Source organism: Chanos chanos, chromosome 3, assembly GCF_902362185.1.
Source record: "Chanos chanos chromosome 3, fChaCha1.1, whole genome shotgun sequence".
NCBI lineage: Eukaryota > Metazoa > Chordata > Actinopteri > Gonorynchiformes > Chanidae > Chanos > Chanos chanos.
This window is the reverse complement of record NC_044497.1, coordinates 34,567,024-34,587,500: the sequence shown is the minus strand read 5'-3', so window position 1 is coordinate 34,587,500 and position 20,477 is coordinate 34,567,024. Positions and strand designations below refer to the sequence as shown.

The 20,477-nt window shown below is 42.1% G+C and overlaps 1 protein-coding gene across 1 annotated transcript in view; it reads right to left on the bottom strand.

Moving 5' to 3' along the window:
- LOC115807987 (nuclear receptor coactivator 3) overlaps positions 1 to 20,477 on the bottom strand; it is a 51,544-nt gene extending 31,067 nt beyond the window's left edge. Inside the window, exon 1 of the mRNA XM_030769213.1 lies at positions 20,419 to 20,477. The gene's annotated coding sequence lies outside the window, so the exon portion shown is untranslated. The remainder of the gene's footprint in view (positions 1 to 20,418) is intronic.

Here is a 20,477-nt window from a genome sequence, read left to right as displayed (position 1 = left end):
TTCCTTACACCCTGTGATTGGTACCAGCTGAAGGCTGTCAGGAGTGTTTCAGTCTGGGTGATGTATGAGCACTCACAAACCAACAAAGCCCCTTCTTTCCCTATGGGTTTGCTATTAATTGAAACGGGGAAAAGAAGGAGAGGGGAGAGAGAGAGAGTGAATGAGAGAGAGAGGGGGTAAAAAAAAGAGGTACTGCTTAAACTGAGAAATTTACGGCATATTTGTGACAAAACGGGGACTGTTTTCACTTTGACTGAAACTGAAAAGAAGAAACAAAAAGCATCCACGCTTTCTATTCACTTTCCATCTACAGCTGAGTCTCAGAATGATCACGAAAGCCCCTTTGTGCTTGAATAAACCACACAGGCTAATAGAGACTCAAAAACAAAAGGAGAGAAATGAGAGTTTCATTACTTACAAAAAGAGGATAAACTGAACTGAAAAGTAACGGTCGGGCTAAAGTAATTGCCAACAGTTTGTCTATCCGTGTGGGGGACTAAAAACATGATGACTTTTTGAGACTTTAAACACGCAAGTCAGAGCTAATTCTCAGAGCCAAGTATAGCAATCTGGGGGTGCTGTTTAACTTTAAAAACTTCAAAACTTTACGTTGTTTCTCTCCAAATAACAATTCTAAGTGTATTCCAGCTCAAGGATGACAGTGGAGGCACTGCAGCATCACGAACAAATCTCTCAGCTTTCACTTGTTTAAATAAGCAGTCACAAAAAACAGGTGAAATTCTGAAAAGGGAGGACGTCTCTGTTTAAGAGCCTGACAGTTGAAGGAGACAACACTAAGATTCTTAGTAAAGCAATTGCTGCACTTTAGACACTATAGTGGATCCAAAAGAATCAGAACATTCTATTGGTTCCCATGCAAAATACCACACCTCCCTTTATGATGTCACTGTCCCCCTCTTCCTTTGATGCTCCTAGTTAAAGGTTAGAATTTATGGTTATTTTTAGAATAGCTGAATGGGAAAATATGTGTTGAAGAGACATTGCAGAGTGTGCATGTACCATGTATGAGTGTGCATGTGTGTGTGTGTTGATCTCCTTTGTGGGCAAAGACTTCTGTCCAAGTTGAATAATTAAGACAATGAGAGCAGGCGATGCCTGACAGATGAGTGTTGTGTGATCTGGGTTCAGACACTCTGAGAAACAGACACAAAAGTACATACAAATATGTAAGAGGACATACACACAATTCCACTCACCATAGAGCAATAGCTATGAATTACAAAAAAAAAGAAAAGAAAAAAAGGAAAGAAAAACCAACTGCAGAAGAAGGTGTGTGAACATGTGTAGAGTGACTTCCACATATGCAAGCATCTCCTTTCTCTCTGTCCCTATGCTTGCATTCCTTTTTTACCATCTCTGGGGCACAGTAGTCATTCCGTCAATACTTTGACTCTTTCCTCCACTCCTCCCACTTTCCCCATTTTTCTCTCCATCAGAAACGGCACTGAAAGAGCAAAAGCAATATCTCAGCTCTCAAGGGCATTAACACACACATACATGGGCACACACACAGAGTGTGAACTCTGTGTGACTTTGCTTAGTTTCATCTCTGTAACAACAGCAGCAGTTAGAGAGAATGCAAATGGAAGCCAAACCACAAACTGGCACCTGGCCCACGACAGAGCACAGCACAGCACAGCACACACTGATGAAGAACAGCACAGAAAGTCATAGACCTCTGCCTACCACAGCGTGCATGCGTGTGTGCGTGCGTGCGTGCGTGTATGTATGTGTCATTTTTTTTTTTTTTTTTTAAAGTGAAACTGCCCCAAAAATGCCAGACAAAATAAACTGCTTCACTCATCTGAAGAACGTTTTACTGACCAGTTTCAGTAAGGACTCAACCAAAAAACAGAACTGACCGGTAAAATTACCAGCGCTAAAAATAATGAGCACGGTGCGGTCGTACTCATTATGATGATTGTGATTGGCTAAATACATCTCACTTGTCTCCAACCAGACCCACCATGATGTACCTATCAATGCATGTCATAACATTCAGGGTGGTCATCGGGAAGATGGAGACATTCCAGTGTATTTTCACCAAAGCTGACGATCATTCCCTGAGAGGACTGACGAAGGGGACTGAAGCTGACGATCATTCCCTGAGAGGACTGACGAAGGGGACTGAAGCTGACGATCATTCCCTGAGAGGACTGACGAAGGGGACTGAAGCAGCATGAGTGCAAAGCAGCTGGGTGTGGCAATTCTCTGGCCACATATGGAAATGTGTATAATAAACGAAAAGGAATAAAAGGGGGGAAAAAACCTGTCCAAGAGTGAGTCATGCTTCCCAGTGAAGTGCTGCCAGCTCCGTGATGTACTATAGCCAGCCTGAGGACTCTGCTGAAACAAAATGTGTTGTGTGTTCAGAGTTGGGTTAAGAAAGACAAGAAATGAGGGCAGGGGGTCCAGAACGCAATGGAATGAGTACCTAAATACCTCAACTACACTCTAAACAAATCACTTCAACTGACTTCATTCATCCTACCACACAGTCTGATGGTGAAGTGTACTCATCCACCATTCAGACCTGTGTCACATCAACGCTGAGGCACGAGTACTGTTCGGATGCATTTGAGTTCAGTTTGCAGCTCTTGGAATCTTACAGGATTGGAACTGTCACAGTTTCAAAGTTCAAACCGGCAGTTAAGAGCGGCCGGAAGCAGGAACGTATGAAGATAATGCGTGTACACACAGTGAGCTTTGGACAACTCAATTCTCTGATTTAATCACCCTCCACTGGACTTCTGCACTATAATACTGCAGCAACAGGAAATAGATTCTCTAGTATGACTTCCTGTTGTTTCGTCCTGGGGAGAATCGGAGAGGAGCTGGGCGGTAGTCCAACGGGCCTCTTCTTCTCTATTTTTTCTTCTTTTTTTTCTTCTAACCAGCAGCAAGGCGGTTGAAAACGCCATTTTGAAACACAAAACAAATGTAAACAGGACATGACTCTTCCCTCATCAACCTAGAAGCAAAGGTCTGCAGCTACCCACTGAAAACCTCAATTTCCTTAAATTCTACAAATGTGTTACACAACTCACAAGTTAATAAAAGCACCACTGAAACCAACCTAACTCGCAGTCAAATCTTCCATTAAATGGATCGCTGTCTATAATATTCAATACAGATCAGCCGCACCGAAAAATGCATTCATATCCTGGGACTTAAAAAACCAATCAGGTGTCACCCAGCCGACAGAGCCACCAATAAAAATTCAATTAAATAAATGTAGAACAATTGACCGGTCAATGAATATCTATTTGGAGAAGTAACCTATGGCCAAGCCTGAAGGGGCAGTGCATGACCACGTCAATATCAGATAGGAAGGCTGGAGGGTTATCAGAGGGTCAAATGAGCCTAGTGTTGAGTGTATGTTCAGAGATGAAGGGAAATTATGCCAGTGAGTTCTAAGAGACATGTGCAGGACATGTGTGGACAGGCATGCACTTTTCAAACCCTCCACTATAAAACTTTTCTGAGAGAGAAAAGGGCAATTATCCATCCTATTAAGAACTGCACACTAGGAGTCTCAGCCAAGCAGATAAAAGTCCTCCTATGGAGTGAGAGGGTGAGTAGAAGGCGGCACAGACAGAGAGAGAAAAAGAGAAATAGAACTAAGAGAAGCACGTATGGTCACTTTCTGGGTTTAGCTGTAAAATTAGGCAGGAGTCACCGACAGAACAACAGAAGAAGAAGATAACAACAATAACAACAACATTGCTTTTACCCTCTCCTGAACTTCCATGAAACACTCCAGGAGTGCACTTGAAGTGGCGTGTGTCTGCTTTTGTGTGTGTGTGTGTCTGTTTTGTGTGTGGTCCTTACAAGTCCTAGCACACAAGGGGGGGGGGGGGGGGATCAGCAGACAATGAGGTAACTAAACTCATTTTCCCCTTCAAGCAGAACAGAGGTCTGTCCTTGCTTCTCAAGAAACAGAACAATATGTACACATCAATGGAAAACTAAAGGCTGGGGTGGGGGACCAAACAGCATGAGAGAGGGAATGGATAAAAAAGAAAGGAGAGAGAGAAAACAAGGGAGAATGAGGTAGGAGGGAAGAGAGAGAGAGAGAGAAACTATAATTTAGGGCCTTAGATAATGATTTGAAAATGAAGGATAGAAAAAAAAAACAGGGAAAATTACACCCCTCCACAGGAAAATTACACAGTTTCCAAACATTCTGCTGTGACTATTTATAATCTAATTACAGCATAGGAAGGCCAAAGATGATTTATACCTCTATGGAAGCAGTGAGAGGGGAGGGGAGGCAAAACAGACCTAATTACTAAAAGAGGGTCAATCAATGAAGCCCCACACACCGCCCATGCTGCAGACCTAACTGCACTGTGTCACTGATCCCGTCTTAGTCCTACTAACAGTTGTGTCAACCGTCTTGCTTTCTGGGTTAGCTTAGCAAACGACGCCCCTGTCATTCCTTTTGCAACGCTAGCTGTGTAAACTGTGTAGCAATGTGATGCTCCGTCAGCTGTGCAAACTGACCAGTGCTTAACAGTCAGCTGTGCGAACTGACCAGTGCTTAACAGTCAGCTGTGCGCAATGTGCTGCTGTTTTGTAGTATTAGCACAAAAATGGGGAGGTAATGGTATGATGCCGCAGATTATTGCTGTAACAGAGAAAATAGGACCGTTTATATGCAACTGTGTACATATTCAGTAAGTTCATGTCAAAGGCCATATGACACACACACATATAGTTTCCGCCTTACGAATGCACTCCTAAATGATACTTTTTACAACTGCTTCTTGAACTTATTATGCAAAATGAGCTGACAGCGTAACCACATCATTCCAACACATATTTAACAGACACACGCAAAAAACAAGTCAACATTTCCATCAGGCTGTGAAGATTGAAAATCAGGAGTAGTTGAGAATATAGTAATTAGAATGATTGGAATGAAAGATGTCAGAGTGACAAATCTAAATCTTTGAGAGCAACATAAGATTAGGACGACAAAAATAGCTTCAGCATGCAGAGGCATGACCAGTGAGAGACAATATTCTACAAATAAAGTCCAGACATCTCTCAGCAAGCACTGCTCCTGGTCTCCCAGAACCTTTCGAACTCAAACCATTAAAATGGATGTCCTCAAAGAAGGAGAAGATAGTGCTCTTGTATGTCTGAGTTTAATCTGATTCACATCTTTGTGTGTCTGAGCATCACTGCAGCGGATCTCTGGAACAATTTTATTTCAGATAATCAAAATGTCTGTAGCGAATCTCTATCATGGTCCAAAGACGCCAAGCATGCTAAAAGCATTTCTGTTTCCCCAGATTATACCCTCTCTCAGACGGTCATCCAAAAAGTACATTTTAAACAATCATTTTGGCAAGTGTAATTCAGTTCTGAAGCTTGACTACTGTTGGTAAAACTACGACCGTTACAAAAAATGGTCAACGCCGGCTTACTTTGAGGTCTAATTACATTGTTTTGACTATGTGTGACAGGAAATGTGTTAGCTGAAGGTCCATGTTTACATCAAAGTGACGTTGGCATATCTGCCTATGGTGACAAAAATCTGATCATTTTGATCAACCTTTGGGACAACAGTCTTGACAAATTCCATATGTAATCATGGAACTGACCTGTTGTGAAAAAATTCTGTTTCTGTGCAAAGTTGAATATTTCCCATAATCCATCACAGGCCATTTGGTTTTTTTTTCTGGCCTACAATTTCTACCATAAGATTCTTAGTGCTGGTTTAACATGGCTTCAAACTTGTTAAACTGATAAAACTTGAGGGAAGTATGCTCTTTGACAGTACCCTTTATCCTTCATTAGAGACCCTCTTGCCTGTTAAAACATTAAATCAAGAGAAAACTGGCATGAAAAGAGGGCATCTCCATGTCTATTTTGGTTGTTAAGAACTGTTTCAGATAAATAAAATCATAATGAATCTTTTTCCTTGGAATTTGTGCATATAATGAGAGGTGAAGCAAACGTAAAAATATCAGAGATGAGGAAAGCAAACTTAACACAAAAACTGGCCAAGAGAGGTGCAGAGACATGGAAATGCCCATTACCATATAACAGAATTCACCTCTTCACAAATGGATTCCATGACAACGCACTGATATGTTTTTAGTGCCAGACAGGTAAAGCTTAGTAGTGGTTGGATTCCCACCAAGCCTAGCTCTGGTTCTAGGAGCAAAATTAAACAGAACCCTTCAGGTAAAAACAACGGTTAAGGAGCAACATTCAGATCAAAATCTCATTTCAAGAATAGGAGGGGGAGAGAGAGAGAGAGAGATGCCTCTTTTCTCTCCCTCACCCTCCCCTTCCGAACTCAGCCTCCCTCTGTCTACCACCTCTCTCTCTCTCCTTCATGTAGTAAGAGAGCAGAATTACGTTTTATTAAGAGTCATGCTTTCCATCCATTTTTCCTTCCATAAGCTTAAATCTGTAAACGTAAGAGGAGACAACAGTAAAAAGAGGCTGACAATTCAGTCATCCAGAAAGTAAAGGAAGAGGCAAAGCACTCAGTGTTAAGTCTATTACACAAACAACACAAACACACGCATATGCACACAACCCCCCGCGCGCGCACGCACACACACACACACACACACACACACAAAAGCACACAGCTGTTGAGCTATTCAAATCACACTGACAGTGTGATACTCCTAGAGGAATAGCCACACACAAAATCTTACTGGCAATGAGACCAGAGAGCGCATGCGCGTGCACACACACACACACACACACACACACACACAGTCCTGCTGGAGCATCCAAATCACATTTACTCCCTGCCTGTCATCCATCATTCCCACACACAAAAGGCACACAGAGGAAAAGCAGAAAACTGCATGGCAACAAGCAAAGTAATGCACAAATACAAAACGCCACAAACAGTGCCAAATATATTCAAGCAGAAACAGACATTACTGAACAGATATGAACAAAATGAAAGTACACACGACCACTACACACATTCAAAATCATGTTTCTTCAGAACTATGCTTGTTAGCCTGCATACATGGTTTTACATTAATAATCATTTAAATGAACATTCACATTAACCTATAAAAATAAATTGTAAAAACATGGGAGGTAAAAGAGTAAAATACCATGTTTCTTTGGAATATTTAGAGTGATGGCGGGGGCAGAGTAAAAAGAAGAGAGTTGCTATGTTGAGAAATCTCTATCTTCTTTTCTGCTGTATCAATCTCTTCCCCCATTAGCGGTTAGCTGGGGGTCTCCTTATCTAATGCGCTGTCTCTTCAGGCTGAGGTAATTGGATTGGAGAGGAAAAATGTTTGTGCAGAGAAATCCATATATTACACAGCCATATGGTGCCCATTGAGCACCATGCTACGAGAGAGAGAGAGAGAGAGATCCCCTATTTTCGACTCTCTAGCAGTCCTTGTTTAACTGTCCTTCAACTCTCTTTTCTCCTTCGACTCATTCAGTCCCCCTTCTTGTCTCCCTTTGTCTTTGCCTTCCTTTCTCTCTCTCTCTTTCTCTCTCTCTCTCTCTCTCTCTCCACTAACTCAAATTCTCATGCACTGTTTTAAAATGGGGAAGAGCAGCACAGTGCTTGAGTCTAGCAGGGCTCTCTGTCCTCCTCATCCTCTTTTCCCATCCCAAACACTTTTCACCTTCAGAATCTTCTCCGTCTCTCTCTTTCCATTCTCATAATTCTCCCAGTAAACCTATATCCTCTCTCTCTCTCTCTCTATCCACTGAAATTCTAACACAACACGAAATATCACAAACAGTCTCTGGAACACTACGCTGAATTCTCACTAAAGAGGAAAATTACACTGAAATTAGAGAGAAAAAAAGACCTAAGAAATTGCGCTATTGTTGCGCTGATATTGAACTATAACAAAAAGATTACTGAACATTGCCAGAGGTGCCTGGAGGTGTGCGGGAGAAAATGTTCTACAAACAAGCAGTTTTCATCTGTGCTTCTGAGCAGAAACCAGCAGAAACTCAGGAGCAAAAAGAAGAGAAAACTATAAAACACTGTCACATTAACACAGCCTGGACTGGCTCAGGCTAACACCACAAATACCTTACATTTCCACAACACAGAACCAAAGCCAGGCAAGCAGAGAGAGAGAGAGAGATGCCCTCTTAGTTAACTCCAGGAGCTCTTAATAACTCACTATATTTGTGAGCTGTCCCCTGAACTGTTTGATCAGTAAGGAAGGAAAACAGTGTGTTAAAAAAAAAATCACACTGGCCAGCCCAGACTACATAAGGCTTTCCCTTTAGAATGCCCTTACACACCTCTCTCTCTACTTAAACAAAAAATGTCAGCAATTATGGCATCCAGTTAAAATAGGGCTACATTCCTCCTGTCAGCCTGCCCCTCTCTCTGTCTTTCTCTCTCTCTCTCTCTCTGTGATCCCTTACTCCTCCCCTCCCCTTTCTCTTTCTACCTCACTCTCTCTTTTCCCTCCCCAACCCCCTCTCCTGCTGCCTCTTCTCTCTATCCCCCTCCTTATTTGCGCTTTCCTTCTCTCTGCCCCTCCCTCTCTCCCTTTCTCATTCTCTCACACACACACACACTCTCTCTCTCTCTCCCTCCCCTCTGCATGCTGTGCCTTATGTATTCATGACAGAGTGAGAGAGAGAAGCCAACGCTCTGCCAGCAATGGGCGTTCCCACTCTGCTCCTCCTTCCCACTGCGGGGTCAAAAGTTTACCGTGGTTTTAATTTCACCTTTCCACAGCCAATCAGAATGAGGCAGCAGCTCATATCGAACTTTAACCCACTCAAGAATTAAAGTACAAAAATCTGATGTTTCTTTCCTTGCACCTTGTGTTTCTCCACAGGTCTTTTGCTTTAAATTGTGACGTTTTGTTCCCTCTCTTTTCTTCTTTATGTCATTTTTTTCCCTCGCTTAAGCTCTCTATTTAAACGACAGAAGAGGCCAGAGTCTCATTTCTAATGACCAGTACAAGAGAGTTTGGAAAAAAACAAACAAACAACAACAAAACAAGTTAATCAAATCATTTGTTTATTTTCCTCCAGCTCTGAGTCGTTTGGTTTTGGGGAAGGACAGGATATGTTTAGACACAAACAAACAATCTTTTTTGAGAGAACACAGAACTCTCTGGATCTGAATCCATCTGCAGCCCTGCCCCTGCCATGTCTAAAAAACGCAGTCAACACAATAGCAGCACTTAATCAATATGGCCAAGCAGAGAGAGCAATGCTCAGAGAATGGCAAGACAGAGGACGGAGTGCTGTCACTGTAGGGCTGGAGAACGGGGGAAAGAAATGATTTCTAATCGATTGCAGTGCAGTCGGCACCGAGCTGAAAGCAAGAGAAAACATCATCTCAAAGAAGAAACGCTATTCTGAGACATCCTCCACTGTATCTCACATTGCAAATGTTTGACTACTACGACCTAGACTGTTGGGGGGGAAAATTTCGACGGGTGAAATTTTCAAGACGTTGATATAGTTCGTGGTTTTGTTACACGCATGAAAGCTATAATTATTACTACGCTTCTTATGTCATTCTGTTTGACGCAAGACAGGTTTAGCACCAATTTGGACTTTCGTTTTCAGGTTTGCTTCCTGTCTGAGAAACTGAACAGTTCTTCCAAAATAATAAAAACAACAGACGTCAACAATAAAAGCTGATAAATGTTTTTCTCAATCCAGAAAGAAGAACAATACACAGACTCCACCACATATCAACATACATCTCTACGTATGGATGTCCATGGAATGCATCAACATGTTTATTCCCACAGAAAGCTAACGTTAGAGTTACCTAAACAGACTTCAGTGTTTGACGTGTCTTGGGACATGCTAATGGAGAATCCAACTGTTTCGATTTGAAGGCTCCCAAACCTGCTCCAAGATGGAACGAAGCCAAATCATCAGACACATTGAGAAGTTAGAGAGAAGTTATGCATGTAAGAAGTATGGAGGTATCAGAAGGAAAACTGTATTATCCTAGATGAGACATGTGAATCTCTCTAGCCCTTTCCTTTACAGAAACCACTGGGACTTCTGAAGGCATGAGACACATAGACTGATGTTTGGTATGGCCTGTTGAAACAAGGAATGACTGAACTGACCGCACAGAAACATCTTGTGTGTTTTAACAAATGAAGCAGCTAAACACTGGGTTTGTATAGTCAGCATAGTCAAATGTGTCCCAGAATACAAACAGTAGAAGCGAATCATAAAAATATTTATTATCCGTTGGAAAGGGATGCTTATTTTTTTCCAGAATGCTCCTATTCAGTTTCTCACTGCATCTAATGCGTTGGTCTCAATGGAAACAAGAAAAAAAAGTTTAGCGGTGGTCCGTTGGGTCGCCGATTAGTGCAGATTTTTCATAATGCCACCCACAGCCAATCCACTCCACCACCCAAGAAACACACTTTGGAAATCTGAAAACTTCACTGAAAGACATGCCCAAGCAACACCCCTCTCCATACAAACACTTACACACACACACACACACACACAGCCAAAAGAGCTCTTTAGCACCTATCCTCAGGGGGTGGTATGGGGGGGGGTGTCAAGTTTCAACTAGAGCTTGGGTTACAGAGTTAATTGCCTGGTGAAGAACAGTTCAATTTAAACAATGTCAACTCCAACCCCCCCCCCCCCCCCCCCCCTTTGTTCCACCTTCTCACCCTTCCAACAGTGACTGCCCAAACTGAACTACAAAACACACACTCACACAGACACACACACACACCCCTCCCTAATCGTTTCTGCTTTGCAAGAGAGTTACGGCATGGAACACTTGTGGAAAATTAGCACAGCTGTGTCACTTACCCTTTGGTCATGGTTCTGTGGCTTTATTCTGTCACTTAGGATAAGACTGAAACACTTCAAAACACACACAGAGCTAAAGTCTAATTACAACAACATTTTGGTACAGTCAGAATCACTGTAACCAACTGAAAGATCTTCATGGTTTTAATGAAAATAAACAAAAGGTGAATATCAAAGAAAAGGAACCGAAGTAATTAAGAGGCCGTCATCATTTAGTACAGTCAGGTGTAAACTGTCTTCTACACCTCCTAACGTCCTCACTTGTCTTTCAACTTTAATAAGAACAAAACCGTTAACACGAGTGAACACATTTTGCATAAGTTTTAACATCTTCAAACTTAAACAAAACCTTACTGTTACACCTAAATGTCTACATGTGCCAGCTACATTGATAACCTCTTCCTCTTAATATCATGACACTAAAACCTGGAACGTCCTGGCTGAGCTGGATTTGGACTCTGGCTCTCCAGGCATGTTTGGCCTTCGTATCTCAAAGGCAGCATCTCCAGGCAAATTCATGGGCGGAAACACGCTGAGCTGTGGTCAAAGCCACAGCGACGAGGATGTGACTGCTATAAACTGCCCCCAATTCAGCCCCTGCTAATCAGGCTGGACAGGAAATAAGGGCCCTTAAACCACCCTCTTTCTTCTTTTATTGTAGGGGGTTTTTTTGGGGGGGTGGGGGGTAATCAGAGGAAGGGAGCATCTTTGTCATTTCTGGTTTAGGAACTTCACTTAATGCTTTGAGTAACTGGGACACAGTTTCTGTGATTAACAAGAATAAGGGGATTCCAGACCCCAAAATAAGAAGGGAAATGATTTCTTAGAGCCTGTCCTGAAAGTAAACAACCCATGAACAGCTACAAATATGAGTGATCGATCCAGTATCTAACACCTATTTGCATTTATCTTTTCAAGGTTCAGAAACGTATGAGAAGCACGTGGTTGGTTGCAAACAGCTCCTGCGTCCCAGCAGGCTGCGGGTGAGGTTTCACCTGCCGCCCAGATGGATCCACCGTCAGGGCCGTCACTTCAAAGCCTGGTGGCCAAACCCAAATCTCTCAGAAAGGCAGGAGCAGATCTGTGGTCTCCGAGTGAATAATTGATAAAGTTCTGTTCTTTTTTTTTTTTAATTGGTCCGTTTCCGACCGTTCTCCCATCTTGCCAAATTGATAGACAGAGTGTTTATTTATGGCGGTCAGAGTGACCATGCTGTTTTAATCTCAATACAGCCACGTGTGACCCGGTGACATGTCAGAGAAGTGAGAGAAAAATTCTGGTCTAATGGTAAAAGGGTCTCTCAATTTTTTAAAATGTGACTTTAACTGAAGGATATCAGTTAGCATACTGAATACAGAGATAGAAACTGGTTTCCTGTAGAGCTGAAGGGTAGACAGCCCTTCGTTCCAACACTGCTAAAACACACTTGATTCAGCTAAACAGCGTCCTGACAAACCTCTGGACAGTAAAGTCAGAGCGTTCTGCATCCAATTGCTAAGAAAAAAAAAAAAAAAAAAGGCAACTCTTGAAATACTATTTGTTCCAAAGTTCTTGCTGGAACTTTCTACCGCCCTAATTCATTACAGTCATCGTGCAGAAAAGCCTACAGGCAGAGAGGACCATGATAGCTTTAAAATACCACCAGCTTGTATTTATTTTTGTTCTTCTTCTACATCATTCTTAACACCACAGCTCGGGAAGCAGAGAATATAAGGATTTGGTGAAAAGCAAGACTGAACTTGATTGCTGTGGACTTTTGCTGCGATTGCTGTGGATTCATTGCCAAGTCTAAAACTCAGCCTGTGTGGAGCAGTAGCAGCTACAGCAGGCAGTAGAATGGTAAAACCTCAGTCACACTCTCTCGCTCACTCTCTCTCACTCTCTCATTAACAACAGTAGTAAAGCAGAAAAAACCTTCAGTCATATGGATTCCTCCTCTCTACCACCCCCCCCTTTTTTCCCTCTTTGCAGCAATAGAGCAAAGAGAAGGCAGCACAGTCAAACCCCCCCCTTACCTCTGTGACTGGTGTCTGACTGCTGAGCTAAGGGAAGAGTGCATTCTCTCTGGATCATGTGACACAAGCCCAATGAGGCCTGACTGAAGCCCCTGCTCCACACACATGAAAACCCCCTTCAGTATCACAAAATCTTATTATAACACACAGTACCCAATTCAAAACACAAACGCACTCATATGCATGCACACAGAAACACACAGAAAAGCACACACACACACAAACACAGTCCTTCTAACCTGAATCTATAGTGAATGCATTGTGAAACCCATTCTGGTCAAAATATCTCATAATTCTCAGCTTTTGTGTTTCACCTTTTTTTCCCCTCACTTAGTGATTCTGTATCCAAACCACATAACGTCTCAAAGATTTGCAGAGGTCCAAAATCTTTTTATGCACAAAAAGTGAGCCTCACTGAGACTCAAAAACCAACGTCTAAAATGAGAGCAATTCCATCGTGATAATAAAGTCGAAGTGTCTCTGCTATGTAGCATAATTCCACTTTTTCACTAAAAAAATTTTTTTCCGCATAAACAATCTGTTCTGGGGCAATTCATGGGCAAAACAAATTTTAACACCAGATGAAAAAGCAAATGAATGTGTCCAAAAATGAGCCATTTAGTCAGTTTTAGGGTATGAACCTGCACAGACTGTATTAAATTCTTGAGGTGAATCATTCCATTGGGACATGTAGGGAAACACTGTCCTAAGTCTTTCATAAACAGGGAAAGAAAAAAAATAAATCAAATAAAGTTCTTTTTCCCTCTCAGCTTTAGTCCTGCATGGTGTCTCTTAAGACTTTATGACTTTGGCAGTGACTATTGAAAGGCAGCCATCTCAATAACTATGGCCGTGCCTCTGATGAAGGCTAGCCACGTAGCTGCCTGAGATACAGCAAGCTTCAATACCACAGTGGACTAGTTTTCACCAAGGGGGGGGGGGTGCCCTCACACACAAGTTTCAGAAGTGACACAGGAGACGTGGAAGGGGTGGGCAAAGGGAGGGAGGAAGGGAAGGAGAGAGAGGGAAGAAACCACGTAACAGTCCTGGAGTTCAGACAGAGTTGAAGCCACTTGCTTGCTGTGAGGCATCTGGTAACATTTACTGTTGCTCCAATCTAAAAAAAAAAAAAAAAAAAAAGAGAGAAAGGAGGAGAGAGAAGGGGTATGTTTGCAAGTAGTGGGAGTGTTCGTATTCTCTTACATGGAGCCCACTCTCTCGTTCACTGTCTCCCTCCTTCTCTCCTTTTTTACAATGGAAAAGAGAATTAAAAACGCACAGGGGCCAAGTCCACCAACCCCCTACCACGAACACACACAGACCATAAAGAGCCAGTTTTTTTCCTTAAGTAATAAATCCTCAGATTGCCCTCTTGCACGTTCTTCCCTTTCACAGTCCAGCCCTTCAGGTGGAGTCTTCCTCCACCGTTTCTCTCGACGTCCATATGAGAAACCGACACAAAACTGTCACGTCCACAAATAAAGCGACAATAGAGACAATCAATGGCTCTCTTTCACACCCATAAAAATAGTTCAAACTAACGCAAAACCGTCACACACAAACACACGCGCACACACACAACCCCTTCATCATGCAGCACTTCAGCTGGGGAAACTGGGCAGACTGGACAGGTACCTCAGTCATTCTGCGCCAGTATTCAGAATGAGACAGGCCATCAGGTTGGCCGCTCCAGGATGAAAACTCTGGAGGATGAGGCACGACTGAAATGTCACAGAATGAATGAATAAATGAATGAATGAATGAATGAAATAAAATGAATAGGTAAAATAAAGTCAATTGGGGATGCAGCCTGAGGTGAAACTATGAAGAAAACGGACGGACTCCTCTCCACAATACGAGCCTTCTTCCTCTGTCACAGGAAAACGGCTGCTACCCCTCAGACCAGCTAAACATTTTATCAGTTGGCATCAGACACAGAGGCCTGAGGGCCAGAGGTGCCTTCTGTTTGTTTCTCTTTTTTTTTCTTTGAGGAGAGAGAAAAACGCCAAAGAGAGAGAGCTTCAAACTGTCCAAACCAAACACCTGCTGAACTGGCTAGGAGGGGTGACCATTGCTTTGAAGTTGGGTCTGTAATTGTATAGGCACCCCCCCCCCCCCCCCCCCCCCTTGTCCACCACTCTCCTGCTCTCTCTGGCTCTACGTGTTCACCATGCATGTGTGTGGTGAGCGTGTGTATGTGTGTGCAGTGTGCCCAACAGTTTTCGGTGCGGTACTGGAATGAACGACCTTGAGCTAGCGTGCAGGGCTAGGTTGCCACGGCAACGCTGCTTCACGCAACCCCTGACAGCTGGATGCAACACACTCTCAGAATTTTAGCGGGAGTCGCCACGGTAACAAAAAATGACAAGCGCAGGTCTCTCACACTCTCTGTCTCTCGATTCTCCACCATTCTCTCACCCATACATACATGGGCAGTAATAACACAAAATTTTGCACAAACTAAAAATATCTGTGTTACAAATACTAAGACAAATTTTAAGGACTTCCAGAATGACAGCGAGAGAGCAAAAAAAAAAGGAAAAAAAAAAGAAAAAAGATTCCAGTACATTTTTCATTTTGATTTGGAAAATCAATTTGTTCAGCTCTTCACCAAACTGCTACTGCTACTGTTACAAGGCAAACTGGGAAATAAACATACACCTGTCAGCTTTAGGTTGTCATTAATACCACAGATCCAACAAATGAGTTAAACTATTACAGGATATCATCCACTTACACTTAGTGATGTCATTGAGAGTATTCACTAAGAGTCATTTGGAAACCATTCAAAGAATGAGTGGCACAGAGTAAGACACAGTCTTAATACCTACTCACCCCTCCACAAACACTACATAATCTTAAGAACTTGTTTGATCACTCTGAACTGCAAGACCATACAGTAATCAAGTAACTGATTCACACAGCATTCCTGAACAGTTTGAACCACTGATACACTCATGAAGATCACCACGGTCACAAACTCCCATTCAGTTGACTGCTGACATTAACAGCTACATATAGACATTACTACATTGTTGTGGATCTAAAATCCACTCATGGTTCACTCTGCCTCGGTTCAGTCCTCTTCTTCGCCCAAACTTTAGATTTACCTCATTCACAGGTAGTTAGACGTTGAATTCTTTCCCTTATCTTTCACATGTCCAGACTCTCCTTAACAACTTTGAGCTTCAAACCTGACCAGAGAGGATCACTCTACCTTCATCAGATCCTTAGAAACCGACTCCACAGCTACGACTGTGGGCAGGCAGAAGACAAACTCTGTTTGGCCTTTTTTATAACTGTGCAAACAAAAAGTTCTGACACAGCAAGTACCGTGAGAATGAGTGACAAATCTGAGAAGAGTAAACTGTTCACGGGTTCATGATGTCAGTAAGGAAAGGCCCAGTAATTTTACAGCAAACCACTTACACAACACAGTAAAGAGTGGCCCTTCTCCAGATAAGACACGTGATAGCGTTTTAACCTGATGAGGGTAAACAAGAGGTAACAATTATGACACCTGTTACCAAACCTTTCAAACATTCCCTTAAATAAGAGCTTGAGCAAACTGCATTCTTCAAATAAGAAAAAAAACCCACTCTTTTAGAATTAATCTGCTGTTAAATTAAGAATGGACAAAAAAAAAAAAACCTTTCAAAATTTCCAATTTCCAAAAATGTCTGTTCAGAAAAAAATTTCATTGGCGAGGGTGTTCATTTTCCATGTTTTTCATGTTTTACAAACAAACAGCAGTGATGATGTATAGTCATCCCATATTTTGTACATGAGGAAAAAAAGAATTATGAAGTTCTGTTTTATCTGGGGGTTTTTTTGTTGTTGTTTTTTTTTTTTTGCAACAGAGTAGGCATCTGCAACACCATCTCACTGTCTGCGCAAACAAAGAGGAGTGGAGGCTAAACAAAACAAACAAAAGCGAAAAGAAAAGATCTCCTTTTCTCCCCCTCTTCCACAAATGAAATCAATGAAACACAGAGAAGATTAATTTCTCTTACGCACATACTGACACATTGAGCTGGTCTCCCTTTCCTCGAGTCAAAAGGACTAAAAAGGGTTCAGTGCAGTCTAACTCCAGCAGTCTGGAAGAGACCACCAAAAAAAAAAAAAAGAATAATAAGAGGGGAGAGATTTTAAAAATAATAACAAAGAGAGATAACGGGATAAATGAGAGGTACGGGCATGATGAGTGTGTCTGACAGAAAACAACAAAACGCCAGTAGTGAAAGAGGGTGAAGCTACTGACAAAACGAGGCAGGATGATAGAGAGGAGAAGAGCAAAGGACAGAAGAAAACAAATAAGCAAACAATTTCAGCATCTATACTCAGCAATGCCCACGATTTTAACTCTCTCTCTCCCTGTGAGCTCCCCTGCCCCCACCATCCCCTCTGTCTGACCTAGTCACCAGTCTCCTCTCCTCCCTACCCCCACTCACTCACACGCACTCTCTCTCTCTCTCTCTCTCTTTTCTTTAGGCAGCCATGATCCATCTCTGTCAACCAGGCCCCCATCCATCCATCTGCCCCCCACGTGTGAAGCCACAAGCAGAGCAGCCCGGTCGCGTCAGCCCACCCCTGAGCTTCAGGATTTAGGAGCCGTCGGCACAGTGGCCACAGCAAACCAGAGGAGCCAGGGAGAAGCTGCTAAATGAGAGTATGAAGAGAAAACGCAAAAAGAGAGGGAGAGTGCGAGAAATGCAGCTGTAAATCTCTCGCTAACACGGGACTGGCTTCCACTGCCAAGGCGTCAAGCTGACACACCCCTCTTGTTTCCGACGACAGACGGAGAGCTGTGTGGAGAGAAAGGGTCTGGCATACTGTGACAGACATTTCAAACTCAACTGCACTTTTAAAGTAAATTGCACAAATAATGACAGAACAAACACAAACCGTCCGTTTTAGAGTGAATGTACGCATCTAACCTCTTAAACGAAACATAAAAACACTAACTTCAGCTGGAGCTGAGCCTAAAACTAATTCTAAATCAGTAAAGACAATGGTTTCAACAACATTTATTGATAAAAAATTAGTTTACATGGTCCATTACATACTGGGACACAAGAGTTTAATTAACTAGTGCAATGTTTTTTTTTTTTAAAAAAAATCTTTGGTCAAGTTTTTTTGTTTTGTACCCTTCTGTATCGTCATCTCTTTTGATTCAGTTAATTTTACCAGTCTCCTTCACTTACTAGACACTCCAATCCTGGCTGCAGAATCTAAAGGAAAATTATGTGACCTACAACACACGCAAGGACAGGAAAATGGAGTTAAGCTCTGGTCTCAATCTCTATTTTTCATCCCTCCATCTTTTTTATCATGCTTTCACAAACATGTTTCCAAAAAAAGGGGGGGGGGGGGGGGGTCGCAGGACAACTGTTAAAATCTGAACTCAGAGGCAACGCTTAAGTTGGATATGCAGCAAAAAGGTTGAAATATTTCCTAACTGATCTGATAGTAAGTCTAAAAACAATTTTGACACTTCAACACATGGTGGGCAGGGTACAGTCTACAGCATCCTGTGGGCTTTGAATAACCGCTGCCCTTTTTCAAATCTCACCCCCATTAGAAGAACCAAAGAAAAAGAACAATTTTCTTCAGTGTTTTTGTAAGCGCTGTTTAAACTTGGTACTGTCGGAGTAGTGAACAGATTGAGATCATAGTTTCATGGAGAAACGCAAATTATGCACACCATAAATCATGTCCAAAAAGAACTGATGGGATATATGAGATGTACCAGCCATATGAAATAAGGTAGGTGATCAGGCTTTTTTTTTTTTTTACTCATGTTCGTGTCTGTCTGCTGATGCACACGAAATGTTTGGCAAATACTGATAAATCTGACAAGAACTATACGGGGTCTATTAGTGTGCACATATTTGAACAGAGGGCTTGCGCATATATATATATATATATATATATATATATATGAGAGAGAGGGAGAGCTTTTATTAAAGGTGTCAAGATTGAGTCAGTCACAAGATGTTAGCAGCTGCAGACACAGACAAGAAAATGAACCAATAACAGCAAAGAGAGAGAGGAAGAGAGAGAGAGGGAGAGAGAGAGAGAGAGAGAGAGAAAGTTGGAGTGAAGAAAAGATATTAAGCTGAGAGTATGCAATAATAACACAGGAGATTGCTAACCTTTGTAGACATTGTTCTCTCAATCACACACAGACAGACATACGGTTACTAATCCTAGCAAAGCCACTGTACAATGCTGATAAATTAAATGAACTAAACAAATGATTTAGGCGACAGATTAAGAGACAAGTTGTTGGTTTGCGCACCAGTGAAAAGCAAGTCTGCACATTCCTGAATAAGTTCCTACATCCCCGCCATAAGCACAATGAGAATGCTACTTACACACTTACCTTAACTTTCCGGGGAGCTATGTATTACTATCACGTTTATTCGAGTAAGAATTAAAATTCAGTCGAAAACCACTGCCAAATACGAAACAGGACAATGGTAATAAGAAGTGGACACAAGGTAAGCAGTTACACCTCAGCTACTGATCAGTGCTCATGTTTAATCGGATCTCCATGCTACTGTTATTTTACTTGTGCGTATTTGTTCCTCCAAATTGTGTCCAGATCAGGAGACGTGTGCAAGTATCCATACACGACTTTCTTCCCACCATAATCCCCGTAGACTGAATTATTCTTAGAAAGTACAACTGATTTATCACTGATATGAGCAACAAGGTCTCTCACCTTAACACTACTATATATCTCTCTCTGAAGTGACGAACACCATCCGTTTTAAGTTATTTCGCTGCGGTGTAATGTTATTGCATTGATTAATCTCCTTCCCCGCAGATGTAAACTGAACTGTCTACATCTCTCCTAAACGTTAATGTGAGCACCCTATTTGTCTCCACATGACCGCTGAACAAACCGATATTTAACATCATTTACAGCAAAAGCATTCTCGGGACACGCGAAAGCAAGATTTTTGACCATTTGCTTTCCCCTCATATAAAATAGCCTATACCGGGAGCGATAGTGTGCGATATGCAGCGCAAACTGGAGGAGGGTATTTAAAACAGACTTTATTCAGCGCTACCTACTTCATGCAATCCACAGAATAGAAGTAGCATGTGAGATATTAAAGTAGCCACAAATTTTAAACTATATTCTTTTATTCATTAGAATTATGTGAAATTGGTCTTGTCCTTGAGTCCTTCTGAATTAATATTTCCCTTCTTTTGAAGTTGTAACTACCTCCTTTAAAACTTCATCAAATCATGACCAAAAGAAGAGTAAAATCCACTGAGGCTGCCTACGGACATGACCTGCAGTAATTCGCCGCTATACGTTCACAGACACGAAGCACACGACAGTTTACAATATCCAAGTGCGAATGAACGTTCAGGATAAGTGATCTCACTCTTACCGTCAAAATAAAACAGCATGCACGGTTATCATAGGGTTGCGTTTCGGTCGCAAGTCACCGAGGACAGCTGTGGCAAATGAAGTCGGAGCATTTCCGTCATATGAAGCCGGGGACAATGCTGTCGTGCACAGAGACCAATTGGCTCAGGTGAAACACAAGTCAAAACACAAAAGCTGTAAACGTACCTCTATCGGTTTACCACTAAGAATGCACTTTTCTTTTTTTCTCCACTATTCGCTATCCG